Raw genomic sequence first — 17,071 nt, 5'->3', positions numbered from 1 at the left:
TCGTGGTACTGCTGATGCAACCAGGGGAATTGCACTGGCCTAGGAGAGGTCGTGGTGCGGCTTTGTTAGTCATGATGCGGCCTATACAGCTGTGGAACGGCCAATATAGCTGTAGGAATTGATGTGGGCTAGGATTGACCAGGGTGGAGGAAACTATAATGCTGAGGAAGAATCTTTCCACAAGAACAAGAAAGGCACATACAGAGATGCTATATCCTGCAAAGCCATGAGGACACTACCAAACATAAAAAGGTGATGCACCAATCAGAGCAACAGAAGATCATTCTGTGCTCCCATTAATATGAGACGTCATCTGGCATGCAAATGGCCTAGCAACCAATGGAACAGTACTCACACGGCAGGTGGAAGTGGTAGGAGCAATGACAGAAATGCTGGAAAGTGGCAAATCATGCAAGCGATTTGTAACAAAATCGGTGTGTTTAAATGTAGGCAAATTAAAAATAAGAACAAATAAAATTGTGTCTACAGTACTTCAAATAATATTACATTCTCTCTCACAATATCTGAACCGTGAAGCAACTTAATGTATTTATGTTTTGGAAAGCCCATGTACTTTACAGTATGTGGGGAGAACAATTAGGTCAGTAAACACCAGATTTAGAGAACACAGATGAAATATTTTGAGGAAATTACAAAATCATAGTGTATCTAGACATAGTTATAGACTTGTGGGATCACCCCCATGTACTTGTGAAATAACTATTGTAGAACAAGTTTTAGGAACTAAGAGAGGGGGTGATAGCAGGGGTGGATTTGGCTGCTGGGAAACCTGGCTGATTTCCGCTGGGCCGGTCCCCTCAGCTAGCACTTGCCCACCCCTCGCTGGGCAGCTCTATATTTCTGCATTGCATGTGCAAATGCTGCTGAGCTGATTAAAAAAAAGGCTGATGGGGGAGGTGCTGTGCAGCGGCAACAGCTCATCCCACAAGCCCTTGCGGAGCCTGTCAGTCACCACTGATGGCTCAGCCTCCTTCAGCCCCTCTGCAGCCCAGCCCAGCTCCCCACCTCAGGCATCAGCTTGCACAGTGCACACAGTGATGCCGCTCAACCAAGATAAGCAGCGGGCAGACAAAGGAACTGTAATTAAGTGGTGGCGGCTGCACGGGGGGAATGGGGGGGGTCAAGGTTAAGAGAAACACTTTGGCTGTTGGGAATGAGCCCAACACATGGGCTGGGGCACACATGGACTGGTAGGAATGAGACTGAGACACACTGGGGCTGAGACACACACATAGTGTCTGGGGGAAATGAGGCTAACACACTGTGGCTGAGACACACTGGGGCTAGGAAACACTGGGTATGAGACACATACTGGGGTTGGACGAAATGAGGCTGACACACCCTGGGGCTGGGGAATGGGGTTGAGACACACCCTGGGGCTGGGGGAAATGAGGCTGACACACACAGGGGCTGAGACACACACTGGTGTTGGGGAATGAGGTTGAGACACACACTGAGGCTGGGGGCAATGAGGCTGACACACACACTGGGATTGGGGAATGGGGTTGAGACACACCTGGGGCTGGGGGAATGAGGCTGAGAGCTACAGGTGGGCCTGGGTATGGAGAGGTGCAGGGGGTCCTGAGAGACATATGGGATAATGGAGAGAGACATGGAGGCCTGGAGATGAAGAGAGACACAGAGCCTGGAGAACCACATGGGGCCTGAGGATGGAGAGATGTAAGGGGTCTGGAGTAAGACACAAATTTTTTGATCAGGGAAATTCATATTTTGCCCTGCAGAAAAACTTATGTTACTATACATTATCTGGTTATGATGATGACATTGGTTACATTTCTATGTAAACAGGCATCTTCTAGACAGTGTAATCTACATGAATAGTGAATACTGACTGAAGATGCTGCCCAAAGAGGCTCAAATTCTTCAGAGTTTCCCCGTTACAGAGAAACCACAATATAGGTAAGAAAATAGACTTTCAAACTGACTGGCCTGTACCAAGTTCAGAGGGATGGGGGGGTCCCCAAAAAGAGTGCATCATTCACCAAAAGTCCTGTTGCCAACCCTGCTCCCCTCAGTGGCTTGCAAAAGCCCCTCCAGGCACTAAGAGGAGGGGGTATCCTGCTCTCCTCCACAGACCTCGCCCACTCAACAGACCCGCCCCCATAAGGGCTGCTTCCAGAAATTTCCCGGGCTGATTTTCCATCCCAATCCGCCCCTGGGTGATAGATATAAACAGTTATGTCTAGGTGAATCATCATTTATATTTAAACTAGATACCTTACAGCCTAAAGGCCTTACTATAGGCTAATGATGCATCAGTGGCGTCCTCACCTTTAGTTGCACCCGGTGCGGGTTCAAAAGCATGAGCGCAGTGCAGCCGTGCGAGCTGGGGAAAGGGGTGGGGCCTTGGGACAAGTGGGTGTGGCCACACACCTGAATCCCGGTTTTAGTGTCCAGGGGGTCCAGGAGGTGCGGGCTGCCCCCAGGGACTATTGTATTTGTAGTGCATGCTCCCTCACTGTGACAGGAGCTGAGTGCTGCACATAATTCTACAGTTCAGCAAATGGCTCCTGTCATCAGAGGGGGAGGCTGCACTTTGGTGTCACAGCCTCAGCGGGTGACACCTGGGTATGGCCCGCACCCCCCTTGTGATGCCACTGTGCTGCATACACACATAAAGATTTTCTGTCCAACCATCCAAATAGTTGATTGGTTGGAATTAAAATCTGGTAACGTATGGGAGTTAATGATGATCAGCAATTTGCTCCTAAATACCAGAAAACTGATGAAAATGGTCGTTCAGACAAGTTTGTTGAATGTTTGATCTAAACAATTTGTTCAAACAACAGTTATTGTCCATTTTCCGGCATTTGGGAGCAAATTGCTGATTGTGATTTGCTTTCATACCTTACCAGATTTTCATTCCAACCAATCAAATAGTTGGATGGTTGGACAGATCTTTACGTGTGTACCCAGCAGTAGCGGCTCCAGGCACGGGCAAGCTGGTCCATCGCCCGGAGCGCCACTGTATCCAGAGGGCACAGGAAATGCCCACCACCCTCCCTCTCAGGTGGAGGGAGCGGAGGAGGGAAGGGGCACCAACCACATACGGCGCTGGGCGCAGCGCAGCCTAGCACTGGCCCTGGTACCCAGCTTTAGATTTTACATGTCTGAAGTGATACTTGTAACATTAGGGCTTAATAACAATTGTCTAAGTTTAAACAACTGCATGTGGTGATAGTATCTGCAAGTGGATAGCCGTCACTGCAAGTTCATTCATATTCCACATGTATTGACTCTTCCTACATATTTAAGCTGCATATACACACAACGATTTTGTTACCAACGGTTTTCTGAAAGGTTTTCTGAAAGATTTTATGAACGATTATCTGTCAGATTTTTTGTATTGAATGATTTTTTTGAACTACAAACGATTTTTGCATATTCCCTTAATGAAAATCGTTGAGTTGACAAGTCTGACTGAACTACAAACGTGAACGCGCATGAACGATTATCGTTCATCGTTTGACTCAGAAAGTGAATGATTTTTTCAAACGATTATCGTTAAACAATATCGTTTAACGATAATCATTCAAAAAATCGTTGTGTGTGTATGCAGCTTCATGCTGGGCATACATGGCCAGATAAAATGTCTGTCAGACTGACAGACATTTTATCTGGCAGCCTGCCAGCCGCAGATGTCGTCGGCATACACTGTGAGATTTCTCTCACAGTGTATCAGCCCGACATCCGCGCTCAGCCCCCGGGGGAGGAGACATTTCCCTGTTCCTTCCGTAGGAAGGAACACAGAAAAATGTCTGCCTGTCAGCCGCGGCTGGGCATACACTGCCCGATGCGGCCGACAGTTTACCGGGAAATATCGCATCGGACGTGCATGCTGGACAATCTGGCAAGACCGAGAAATATTTAACCCTCGGTCGCCCCCCCACATGCTACAATTATAGGGGCGATCCGCCGATATCAGGCGGATCGCCCCGATAATTGTAGCGTGTATGGCCAGCATAAGACATAATAGCTAAGCAAGGTTGAGTCTGGTCAATGTCAGCATGGGAGACCTTCCAGGGGAATTAAGGGGCGAAGTGTAGTCATCTATATATGTTTTAGGAATCCTTGTTTATAATCAAAAACATAGATATATTTATTCTGGGTTGCCACAGTTTATCCAAAAAAGGTTTTACTTTTTACATTTTACAGATCAGGTTTATAGTCCCTTAAATTTATGACATGGGAAATTAAGAACTAAAAAAATATTATAAGTATTTTATATAAACAAGAATATCACCACTAAAAGATGAATGATGGTCTAATAAAATAAGTGGAATAAACATAAGTGCACTCTCCCTACACACTTAATATATATTTTAATATTAACAAGGTTTGTTCATAATTAGTTTCTATTTTCTAAGTTTTTATCTATTATTATTATTTATATTTTTATATGTGAAATAAATGTTAATAGTGCAAACAAATATTGTATACAAGGCGTCTCCATTCTAAAGTTAAAATAAAAAATTGATGTTAGACACTAATGTGACTAATTACTTAATTAGCACTGCTGTGGAAAATCAAGGAATGAAAAATCTCCTTTATAAGGAGAGTCTTGAGCATAAGACACATGTCTTGAAAAAGCTCCAAGTACAGAGTGAAACTAGTTGACAGAAGGATTAATCATATCTGAAGGCTGCTCCTGGAAGTACTATACACCTGTCCTGCCACAGCATATTGTCAGCCTATAACACTGAACTGAGAGAATACAACCACCTAAAGCAAAAAACATAAGAGCCTGTAATTGGACTCAATGATTTATGAGATGACTGACTTGGACTTTTATGGGTAACCATTTACTAATACTACTAAATTGAATATTGCAGCCAAAGTGGTATTATTTCAAGCTATTTTCATGTAAAAATTGTTTATTATACATTTGCATACTTGCTCTATACAGTATGTGTGTGTATTTTAGAGATGTTAAGTGTCTGTGTCTATTAAACATTTTTTTACTGAGATGCTTTGTTGAATTGAATTTGAGTGAAGTGATCCAGAATACAGCATACTATATTATAAATAAAATCCACCTAGAGCATTCCATTTTGATAGGTTTTAGATTTGTGTTTGTGAAAAAAAAAAAATATATTCTCATAATACGTATATGTGATTTACATTGTTATCAAGAAAGTAACTATAACTGATGCCTTATTGTAGTTTATCCTTCTCTTATAGTGCCAGACACCAGCAGCAAATGTAGCGGTTGTGACATGATGCCCTCAGGTATAAAAATATATGCTAGACATATGTATGATGCGTGGTATCCTAGCTGGTCTTAACAATCTCAGAGATTGTGCTACTATATTTGTTATCTGTTCAGGCTTAGAGAGGCTTTGTGTGTGTGATATATATTTGTGTGCATATATCATTTATATAAAGGTACTTAACCTCATGCATCAGGGATGTATCTGTAATGGATGTCCAGGGGGCCACACCACACATCCTTCACCCTTATTTTTACTTACCTGTCCATAGTGCTGCTTTGTTGTGTGCTGGGCTGCAGGGAGGCTGCCAATGAGCAAAGTAGCAGTCTCCTCTGCATGCCCCTTATAGGAAGGGGAGAGTTATTGCATTGACCAGATGGTCCCTGAATCTGCCCTTGCCTGAGGGGTACAATGGGGGCCCCCTGTGTGGAGTCAGGAAATACTGCTTTTATGTATGGACACGTGCTCACATCTCCATACATTAAACCATGCCCCTTGTCAGCACCCAGCCAAGGCCAAACTAGTTATGGTCCTGCACACTTCCCTGACCTCTCTGTCTGACTCTCATTGGCTGCTGAAACACACACATCGCTGCCGGGTAGTAACGGTACATAATATCATATTTTTTTCAGAGTAATAAATCCATCAATATTGAAAAATAAGAGCCACCTAATGGTAAAATAATGAAAACAAAATTGCAAGACAATAATGCTCAAATCTAACTTACTGTAGTGCACAATTAATGCATATTGTGAAGTAGATCTATTGCTGACTACTGTCTTTACTACCATTTTATAAGATATATATTTCATACATTTGTTTATTAATTGCAAATGCAGCTCTTTTATAGGGAGTTGTTTTCATTGTACTCCTTTATAAACCTGTATTGGTCCTATGTTACTGTACACATGTACAATGTCAACCAGGTAAGAGCTTAGAATAAACAGTCCAAAATAAAATGCATCCATCAACAAAATTGGTAATTTGCAGCAAATGGTTAAACACAAACAGGGGTATTCAATTTGGAGCGAAAAGTCCGTGCTGGACTTTTCACTCCACATCACTGATTTTCCTTGGATAAAGTATCGGGAGCGCGCCCGCTTTATCTCTGTATTCAATTAAAAAGCTACGAAAATGGGAGTCGGCGAATAAAAACGGGATTTACCTGGAATAAATTGTAGGAACCCCCCTAAAGCTGTCAAAACATGGGGGATCACTATGGGTACCTCCGTTTTAGCCTGCAAATGAAAGTCTGGGTTTTAAATAGCCACGGCAGGTGTTTGTTTTTGTTTTGTTTTTCCAAACATTGAAGAAGTGATGCAGAAGAGCACTTAGGTTATTTTTTTCATTTTTTTAAGTGGTCCCATCAAATTTGGGGTACATGAAAATGGGTACTAGCATATTTTTATGTCCCTAAAGTAATTTTTAACAAATTCTGCAAAAATGCACCTGCCGCTAATAGCCTATTCTAGAAAACACCTGCCACATACTTGCAGAATAGCCCTGAACCTATTTCCCTATTTAAAAAAAAAAAGTTTTTCACCCCAATTTTTACATTTTTGGGGTGTCCCTAATTTTTTTTTTTTTTCACTTTTTTGACAGTTTATTTTAAATGACATTCCCAGGGTTGCAGGCTATTTTTTTTTAAGCTTGCACCCCTAAACCCCAATTCTGCACCTTTTTTTCGCCACCTATTCAGTGGTGAAAAGTTATCCCTGTTTTTTTTTCAAAGACTTTTTGAACCTGCAAAAATCGGCGAAAATAATATCATTGGCGATAATTTATCGCTGATTCTGAAATTTTCGCTCCAAATTGAATACCCCTGTTAATGTAACTTGTAACTGGGCAATACTATCAGCAGCTCGAAAATGATGTACCATTCCAGAACTGCACTCATAGTGGGCTGTGTGGCAGTTTTCATTTGAGCACATATCGGTTAACTGCATCAGCCCCTTAGTATCAATGTCACCTCTACACCATGTTGTGGAAATTAAGAATAGTAGTCGCAGAGTGCAGGCCAAAATCTTCAACTGGATAATGGCCAATGTAGGTTTTATATAATAGATTTGTTCCCAATCCTCTGTATTGAATGGCTTATGTTAGCATACATTGTCAATCAGATTTTTATTTTTTTTGCAGATAATCCAACTAATACAAACAAAGGTGAAGGAGGTGGTTGGGAGGAGTATCAGAAACAGTCATTATGGACCAGAACTGGGTAAATGTTGTAGATCTGGGACATAGCTCACCTTCTGGACATGACCAAGGCATACTTGCTGGATGTATTGTTTAAGAATGAGACTGGCCTTCTGGATTTCATGGATATGACCAAGCGGGTCTGGGGATTTAGAGGTTTAAGCAGTTCTGAGGAGTGGGGTTTGGAGGGAGGTTCTAAGTAAATTTGTATATTAATTTGACATTTTGTATTTTAATAAAAAAAAAAATAAACCTACATTTATCTGTATGGGGTTTTGTTTGTAACAAAGAGGAAAAGTTGTTAAGCTAACAAAAAATAATCACAAAATAAAAAAGCAATGTGCTTTAATTACTAAAACCGTATATCCACTTGCTGATATAAATGTACAATTATCATTCATTCATCGTGCAGTGGATATGCTGGCAATGATCAATGATGCACACTCCCTCTGTTCATTGTCATCATTGCTCATCACTCAAACATGACTGTTAACCTAACGATAATGTCAGGTTAAGCATTTTTGAGGATGAGTGAGGTTGCCAGCACTGTACAACATATTTTTCAGTGTGGGTCCTGCACAGTATTTTGAATGACTGAACGATAATGAGATTATTATTCAGTCCTTCAATGTCCGCAAGTGAATATGCACCTTAACAGTTGTACTAGTGTTATATCCCATCTCAGACACAGATAATAGCTGAACATTCTCTGTTGGCTGCTGCACAACCAATCCTATGGGGTAGATGTACTAAGCTTTGAAAAGAAAGTGGAGAGCAATAAGGTATCAGCTACTAACTGTTATTTTTCAAACACAGCCGGTGAAATGGCTGTTAAGGTAACAGCCAATCAGCTCCTATCTCCATCCAAGGCTGAGTAAATAGATTCTCTCCACCTATCACTAACCAAGGCTTAGTACATTTCCCCTTTTATGTTAAACAGAAAAAATAACCCAGAAGGGGTATACTGTAACTATTTTGTAGCCGACAATTTTTGTTCAGATTTTCTGTCAGATTATCCCTAGAAAAAGTGAATGATTTTTACAACGATGAAAGAAAAATGTTCCTTCCCTTAATGAAAATCGTTATGTTGGACAGTCTGAAATGGACGATAAACTACAAACTGGAGTGCGCTTGAACAATTTTTGTTCATCTTTATAACTCAGAAATTGAACGATAATGACATCGTTAATGACAAATCATTCAAAAAATCATTACATGTGTATGCACCTATAGTGGTATAATGGGTGAGGTAGTATTTGTTTCAGTGCACTCTGCAACACATGATGAGCAACAATGTGTCCCTGGGATTAAGTATAGGAGACATGAAAAATTGGTCTGTGGGAAAATATTCCCTCCTGATTGGGTGCTCCCACTCACATCACTCAGACAAATATGGCTGCAGTATATACACATCTATGCAATCAGTTACTTTCCACTATCAACAATGTCATAAATTTCTAAATCTCCCTAAATACCAGTTGGCCAACACTGTATAAGAGCATCTAGTAACAATCATGTGTATAAGTGAAATACCCCACTATGTGAGATATTACATCTGACGCTGTGCATCACGCTATAGCACCAGACCCTATAACATGACCCATTCCATTAGGTACAAAATGCTCTGCTCCTGGACATTCTTCCTAATTTATTATTGTAGCCATCTGTGTTGAAACAGCCTTATAAATTAACTAGTTCAACACAGATGACTGCTATCATTAATTAGGTGGGAAGTCCAGGAGAAGGGCATTTTATACCTGTTGGAGGATAGGCAGCACATGTCATTATACAGGCAAGCCACAATTCCCAGAAGCCTCTGCAGCTGCTCAGGAGGACATCATATGAGCAGGGTCAGGTGGTGATGCAAGTGGCAGTTGGACAGAGTAAAGCTGAAGTGAATGACAGAGTAGAGCAATGCTGTGAGGAGGCAGATGAATAGTTCAGCATTTTGTTCAGAGTGGTACCTAAGTGTATGTGAGATATGTTGGCAGTCATGTCTGTAAAGCTGGTCAAGCACTACATCCAAAGCAGAACTGAAAGGCTGATGTAGTGTTCAAGGAGGAATATTTATAGGGGGCAGTGTGGTGACAGGTTGTGTAGTACACTGACAGATGGCAGCATCTACCAGTCAGAGCAGCACACACCCTCCAGGAGGTGGCCTTTAATTACAGCAGCTTAGCAGCCCATCCAGTGTAACAGCTGTGAAATGAAGTGCAAGTTCCCAGCATTACTGTGGGGTATAATGTGTTATAATGGGCATTACTGTGTGTGGCATAATCTGTAAGGAGAATTTCTTTGGTGCATAATATATAAAGGCACTACTACATGGCATTAAGTGTTATAAGAAGCACTACAACTGTGTGATAACGTGAATGGGGGGTTGCTTAAAAATGTTTCTATGGGGCCCACAAAGTTCTAGTAACACTTTAAATTTTATTGTAGTGTCTTCTAGGTCACTATTGATCATTCGTGCTCTCAAAAATTGGGCAATGGTAGACCACTTTTTAGTGATTTGGTGTGATGACTGCTAGAGAAAACTAATTTGTTACTGAGTATAGGTTTTGTGTACAAAGATGTGAGGACCTTGTTATCTTTTAATGATTTTGACATCAAGGAAATTAATGGTGTCCTTATTGATATATGTAAAATTGTCTAGACTGCTTATTGCAATATGGAAACCTATTAATTCATAAAAGATTCCTCACTACCTGAACTCAATTGTCTGGCTCAAGCAATTATGTCATCGGAGACCACCACACGCATCCACGTGGGAGGACTGATGGAACATGGATAGAGGTGATGAAGGTTAGTAACTATGTATTTATCCCTGAGAAATCATTGAAACATAAGTTCTGTCTCAAAGTGTTTTTTGTACCCTGATTGCCACCATGCTTTTATGGGTTATTTACCATTCAAAGACAACATGCATTAAATTGTGTTTGCAAGTGTTATTAGCATACGCCATCGATTTTTCAAAGTCTTTCACTCTTTTCTGATTACCTTCCTCCTTTTCTCTCATTTCCTCTTCCCCCTTTCTCTGCCCTTTTTTTTTTTTTTTTTTTTTTGTAATTGATATTTATTTCTAATTACTGAATACATTTTTATTTGTTTTTCCTTTAATTACATCTGCAGGTTTCTATGTATGATAGGCCTTCCTTTATTTTTGGAATAATTACGGTGCTTCACTTTTTCCACATTTTATTAGAAGTCAATGGTCAGTGCAATTTCTACGGGACACTATGTACAGTGAGTTTTAGGTGGAAACAAGATCCACGATTTATTAAGATAATTCCTCGGTGTCTGATCAACACTTGAGGTTCTTTTTATATATTCAGTGTGAGACTAAAGATATCATACTAACCCTACTCACCACCTTTGCTACTAACTGAAGACCTACTAGCTATCTGGCTGCTGCATCTACCTGCTTGTTACTGCTTAACTGGACAGTGCTTATCAGACTTTTATACTGATCCTTGTTGACAAATATTCTATTACCACAATTCTTATTTACATCATTACTTTTATATGTTCAGGTATGTTATAGGTCTTTATTTATTTTATGGGTGTATTCTTTGACTGAGAATTATTGTATTTTGTATTGTCCGTAATTGTTTTTATATTTTGTATATGAATTAAACATGTTTTAAGATTTAATATTTATTAATTTGTGATTATTAATCAGTCAGTCAGTGCTCCACTATCCCCTTCTCATAAACATAAGTATTCACTTTTGCCATGAAGTTCAAAATTGAGCTCAGGTGTATCCTGTTTCCACTGATCATCCTTTAGATGTTCCTACAGCTTAAATGGAGTCCACCTGTGGTAAACTTAGTTGATTGGACATGATTTTGAAAGGCATACACCTCTATATAAGGTCCCACACTTGACAGTGCATGTCAGAGCACAAACGAAGCATGAAGTCCAATGAATTGTCTGTAGACCTCTGAGACAGGATTGTCTCGAGGCACAAATTTGGGGAAGGGTACGGAAAAATATCTGCTGCTTTTGACGGTCCCAATGAGCACAGTGGCCTTCATCTGTAAATGGAAAAAGTTCAGAACCACCAGGACTCTTCCTAGAGTTGGCCGTTGCACAAATCAGATGTCTATTTCCTAATTGAATTGCTATTTTTGTTTCATTGTTTCACATTACGGCTCTTCTCATTTACAAGGCAATGATACTAATTGTATTTGATACATGCTTCATAGTCTTTTATTTCTGCAATACAGTGTGTGTATGTGCTGCCCTGCATGGACAAAAGGAATAATTATCATTCTATTGTAATTAACAAAATCACCATAAGACTGGTAACTAAAGCTGGGTACACACTAAAAGATATATTGGCCAATCAATTGATCAGCCAATATATCGTTAACTGATCGGCAGGTGTGTACAAATGATATATCTGTGAACGACATCGTTCAGACATATCACGTCAGCCCTGCTGCACAGCCGATGCCCAATATATCTGCAGATATATTGGTGCATCATTCAGTGTGTATGGCCGACCAACTGATGCATGATAGGGTGGACATTCAGCTCATCTTTTAGATGGGCCGGGTTAGGCAAATCAGCCTCCTGGAGTCCGCATGGGAGCAGCAGCAGGAGGTTTTGCAGTGTACTGCAGCCGACTGCATCAGTGACGGTGTGTTACAGGTGTTTCAGCAGAGAGGATCCTGCCACCAGAGTCCACTGGAGCTTTGTCAGGTAAGTAATTCAAAGGCGAGGGGCTGGGATAGTGTTGGAGGGGAGGCAGATGTCAGGTAACCCAGAGGGAGCTTTTAGCAGGAGCTCTGGCCAGCATGCGGAGGGTAAGGAGCCTTGGTCAGAGGGGCCTGATAGTGAGAGCCCCACCAGGAGCTGTGACCTGTGGGGACATGATCAGCATCTCAACCAGCAGCATCTATCTATATATATATATATATATATATATATTTTTTTTTTATATATATATATATATATATATATATATATATATATATATATATATATATATGTGTGTGTGTATATGTGAAGTTTGGAAAGAACACGCGCCTGATAGTGTAGTAATTTGAAAGTTAAAATGCACGTGCTCAAATATAAATGTGCGTACCAGATAATAAAACTTTAGGCTTATATGTAGTTCTTTTACTGGGATTCCCATGTGGTGGGATGGACCCGGGACTCCAAAATATCCAGAAACCTTAATAGGAGGGGCTCAAACAGAGCCAGATGAAGAACATATATAGTGTAGTATTTTGTTTAAAAACCAATAACTTAATTAATATATATTGCGTACCGGAACAATACTTGAATAACTGCATATAATGCTGTGTATCCTGGTAGCTCCTTCAATATCCCATAATGGCCTCAATAGTTTGCATGCAGGTAAATTAGGTTGGCCTTCTCGCAGAACTGGCCTCTGTGCATAACTGAACCTGTATGATCAGTCCCACAGCAGTATTCCAGTACGCAATATATATTAAATTACGTTATTGGTTTTTAAACAAAATACTACACTATATATGTTTCATCTAGCTTTGTTTGAGCCCCTCCTATTAAGGTTTCTGGATATTTTGGAGTCCCGGGTCCATCCCACCACATGGAATCCCAGTAAAAACTACAGATAAGCCTAAAAGTTTTATTATCTGGTACGCATATTTATATTTGAGCGCGTGCATTTAACTTAGTGTAGTAATTTCAATCAGGTGCATGTTCTTTCCAAACTTCATTCCAGATCACATTTGTCCTGATTGCCATCCGGGAACACGGGTAGACTGCTGCCACCTTCACCAGAAAGATTAAAGTGTCACATCTACATATTTATAAAATATTTCCTGCACCGCAGTGCAACATTATCTGAGACTTGAACCAGTGCGCCTTTCTATAAATCCTCTACAAGAATATATATATATATATATATATATATACACAGTATATATTTTGTGTACACACATAATGTAAATAAAGTGTGTACAAATAATGTGTATGTGTGTGTGTGTATATATATATATATATATATATATATATATATATATATATATATATATATATATATATATATAAATATAATTTGCAGCACACATGCTGAATATAAGCCCCCTATATTGGGAAGTCCTCAGGCGGACATTTTAGAAAATCAATATTATAAAAGGACAGCCTAAATCTGCGGAGATGTTGGTAGTATATCTTTAATTTAAAAAAAAAAAAAAAAAAAAAAAAAAAGCGTGAGAGAGAGAAAAAAAAAAGAGACCACTTGTCCGCTCGCCAAGCTTATGGCTCGCTACATGACTATATTCCCCCTCTGAAGAACCGGAATAAGGATGGACTGGAAGAGAGAGGGTCATATAGGCAGACAAGGAGAGAGTGAGTGTGCAGCACTCTTCATGTAAATGTAATAAAATAAATAATTTGTACTAATACTGATTTCTTTACTTTACAGTGCCTTCACTCAAGCCCCAACGTTTCGAAACTTTAAGTATTCACCTTCTTGAAAATTCCTATAAGGTATGTACTGTACAAAAAATGTTTCTATTGAAAATAAAATTATCTCTTTTTATATCTATATAGATATATAAAGATATACGGGGGTATTTATCAAAGATTGGAGAGAGATAAAATTGTGACAGATAAAGTACCAGCCAATCAGCTCGTCATTTGTCAAACACAGCCGGTAAAATGTAAGTTAGAAGTCGATTGGTTGGCAATCTCACAATTTTATCTCTCTCCAATCGACTTCTAACTTACATTTTACCGGCTGTGTTTGACAAATGACGAGCTGATTGGCTGGTACTTTATCTGTCACAATTTTCTCTCTCCAAGCATTAATAAATACCCCCCCATATTTCTATGGAGAGAGGAACACAGATGGACAGGGATACAGAGACATGGAAATAGAGAGTTAGACAGATGCAAAGAGATGGGGAGAGGGAGGGAGGGTGGTGGAATGATGGAGGGAGTGGCCAGAATGACAGAAGGAGGGGGGCAGAATGACGGAGAGGGGGTACGGATGGAATGACTTGGAGAGGGGGGACAGACGGAATGACTGGGAGAGGGGGGGACGGATGGAATGACTGGGAGAGGGGGGGATGGATGGAATGACTGGGAGAGGGGGGGATGGATGGAATGACTGGGAGAGGGGGGGATGGATGGAATGACTGGGAGAGGGGGGGATGGATGGAATGACTGGGAGAGGGGGGGATGGATGGAATGACTGGGAGAGGGGGGGATGGATGGAATGACTGGGAGAGGGGGGTGGGACAGAATGACACGGAGGGAGGAGGGTGGGAGGGAGGAGGGTGGGAGGGAGGAGGGTGGGACGGAATGACTGGGAGGGAGGGGGGAAGGAATCGCTGAGTCAGAATTACAGGGGGAGATAGGGGGATGAGTGGACAGGGAGAAAGAGGTATGAGCAGGGAGATGAGCTGGACAGACAGAGGGACAGATAGGTAGACAAGGAGAGGGAGGGAGAGTGCAGAATTCTTTATGTAAATGTAATACAATTAATAATTTGTACTAATACTGATTTCTTTACTTTAACAGTGCCTTCACTCAAGCCACAACATTTCGAAACTAAGTATTCACCTTCCAGTAAATTCCTATAAGGTATGTATTGTACAACATTTTTTTTAGATTTATTGAAAATAAAATCTTTATATCTATATAGATATATAAATATATAGGGGGTATTTATTAAAGATTGGAGAGAGTTAGAAGCTGATTGGTTGGTACTCTCCCATTTTAACTTAGACTTTACTGGTTGTGTTTGAAAAAAATACAGGAGCTGATTGACTGGTACTTTCTGTCACAATTTTCTGTCTCCAGGCGTTGATAAATACCCCCCAATAGTTCTATAGAGAGAGTAAGACATGGAAGGACAGGGATACAGAGACATGGAAAGAGAGAGGGAGATGGATGCAAGGGGACAGGAAGAGGGAGGGGGGGCAGAATGACAGAGAGGGGGGGGACGGAATGACGGAGAGAGGGGGGGATGGAAAGACAGGGAGGGGGATGGAATGACAGGGAGGGAGGGGGACTGAATGTTAGGGATTACCTATTTGAATCTACTCTTCAGTCACAGGCAAGTAACACAAGTGAATTACCAAATCAAATTGTGACTGCACCAACACCACACACATATTTAATAAGGCAAATGACTCAAGGAAGGGGACGGAAACCAATTAGTTCATCTGGAAAAATGGATACTCAACTTACATCTGTGCTTGCTGCCACACAAAATGTTTTTAACCAATAAACCCGATGATGCAGACTGTTTTAGGGCCACTGTGGCATGGAAATTACGTGACCTGCCTAGGGATGCACACAACCATGCCGAAAGATTAATTTTCAATGCTTTATTTAAAGCAAAAGGATAATTAAATTCAGCCTCAAAAATAATCAACAATTTGCAAATGGGTGACCATGGGTCCTTTAGTCGTACACTACATGTCCCCCCAGTTTCCACCTACATATGATCAAGCTCCATTATATTCACATCTTTCCCCAGCACAAAATTGTAATACTAGCTATAGTAATATGCTTGATTCCAACACACTTCAAGTAGCACCACTGACCTAAATTCTAATCAAACCTATAATTACTGTAAATTGTAGACTATTTTTGTCTGCTAAATACTACAGGTCTCACATAAAATATGGTTTTATTTACAATAAGCATTTGTAATAATTTATAAAGTTATTTTAAGTTGTTATAAAAGAAGTCTAGTTGGATTGCAAAAATAGTAAATATATAGAGCTCGATTCAATTAAATGCAAAGTGAATAGTGCCGGGAATGAGCTCCTGGAGCTATTCAATTCAGCGCAATGTTAGGTCAGGAATGCTTGTTCTCACGCCTTAAATGGGGTGTTTATTCACAAGAATGGGCATTCTCTGACTAAACTCCCTGGCGCGATGCTGTTTCCCGCCACGATAAGGGCAGAAAACGGCATTGCACCTGGACTTTTGTCGGATTTCTGCTTGCATCCCAGGAGAGGGAGAGAGAAGAAATCCTTAGTTGGGCATAGCAGCATGATGGATTGAAATGCTCCGGGGAGCTTATTCCCAGCGCTATTCACTTTGCGTTTAATTTAATCCAGTCCTTAGTGTACACAAGTTAACCTAGACTATAAAAATTTTACTGTGGCCACAGATTTATAATAAATAATTATCAGTCATGTCTTGCTAATCAACTGATTGTACATTTTTATCAATTTTATTGGTGTGGTTTTTTTCCAAAAAGTTGGCACTATGAAAGCCGCAACTTCTTGGTGCCGATTAGTGAATAAAGTATCCAATTAAAAAATTAATTTACAGTCTCTATTGAAGCTGTTAAATGAGACAAATTTGACCTGTTCACATACTTATGTGTCTCCTTTCTTGTTGTGCATAATGGCAATGCCCCACTGATCACCAATTGCTGGCCTGGTTAATCCGGCACACCACCACAAGATAAAAGCTCCTCTTCTCTCACTTGGTGACTTCAGCTTCACCGCTATCACCACTAATTATGGCATTAAAGACAAATTATGGTAATTTCCAGCTATTGGTTTCCAATTTCCAGAAAATGTATTCCATCTGTGTAAATTGTGGGAGTTGTCTGATGTTTCTCCACCATCAGAGGAGGAATTGAATGGGTCCACCCCCTA

At 40.5% G+C, this 17,071-nt stretch overlaps 1 long non-coding RNA gene across 1 annotated transcript; it reads left to right on the top strand.

Moving 5' to 3' along the window:
* The first annotated feature begins 4,633 nt into the window (after positions 1-4,633).
* On the top strand, positions 4,634-7,708 carry LOC148474839 (uncharacterized). The gene is made up of 3 exons (XR_015872850.1): positions 4,634-4,836; positions 5,224-5,271; positions 7,392-7,708. It is a non-coding gene; the product is annotated as an uncharacterized LOC148474839 (long non-coding RNA).
* The last annotated feature ends 9,363 nt before the right edge of the window (positions 7,709-17,071 follow it).

This window comes from Taudactylus pleione, unplaced genomic scaffold, assembly GCF_031769625.1.
Source record: "Taudactylus pleione unplaced genomic scaffold, aTauple2 ptg000810l, whole genome shotgun sequence".
In the NCBI taxonomy this organism is placed as follows: Eukaryota; Metazoa; Chordata; class Amphibia; order Anura; family Myobatrachidae; genus Taudactylus; species Taudactylus pleione.
This window is presented reverse-complemented; position numbering and strand designations above follow the sequence as displayed.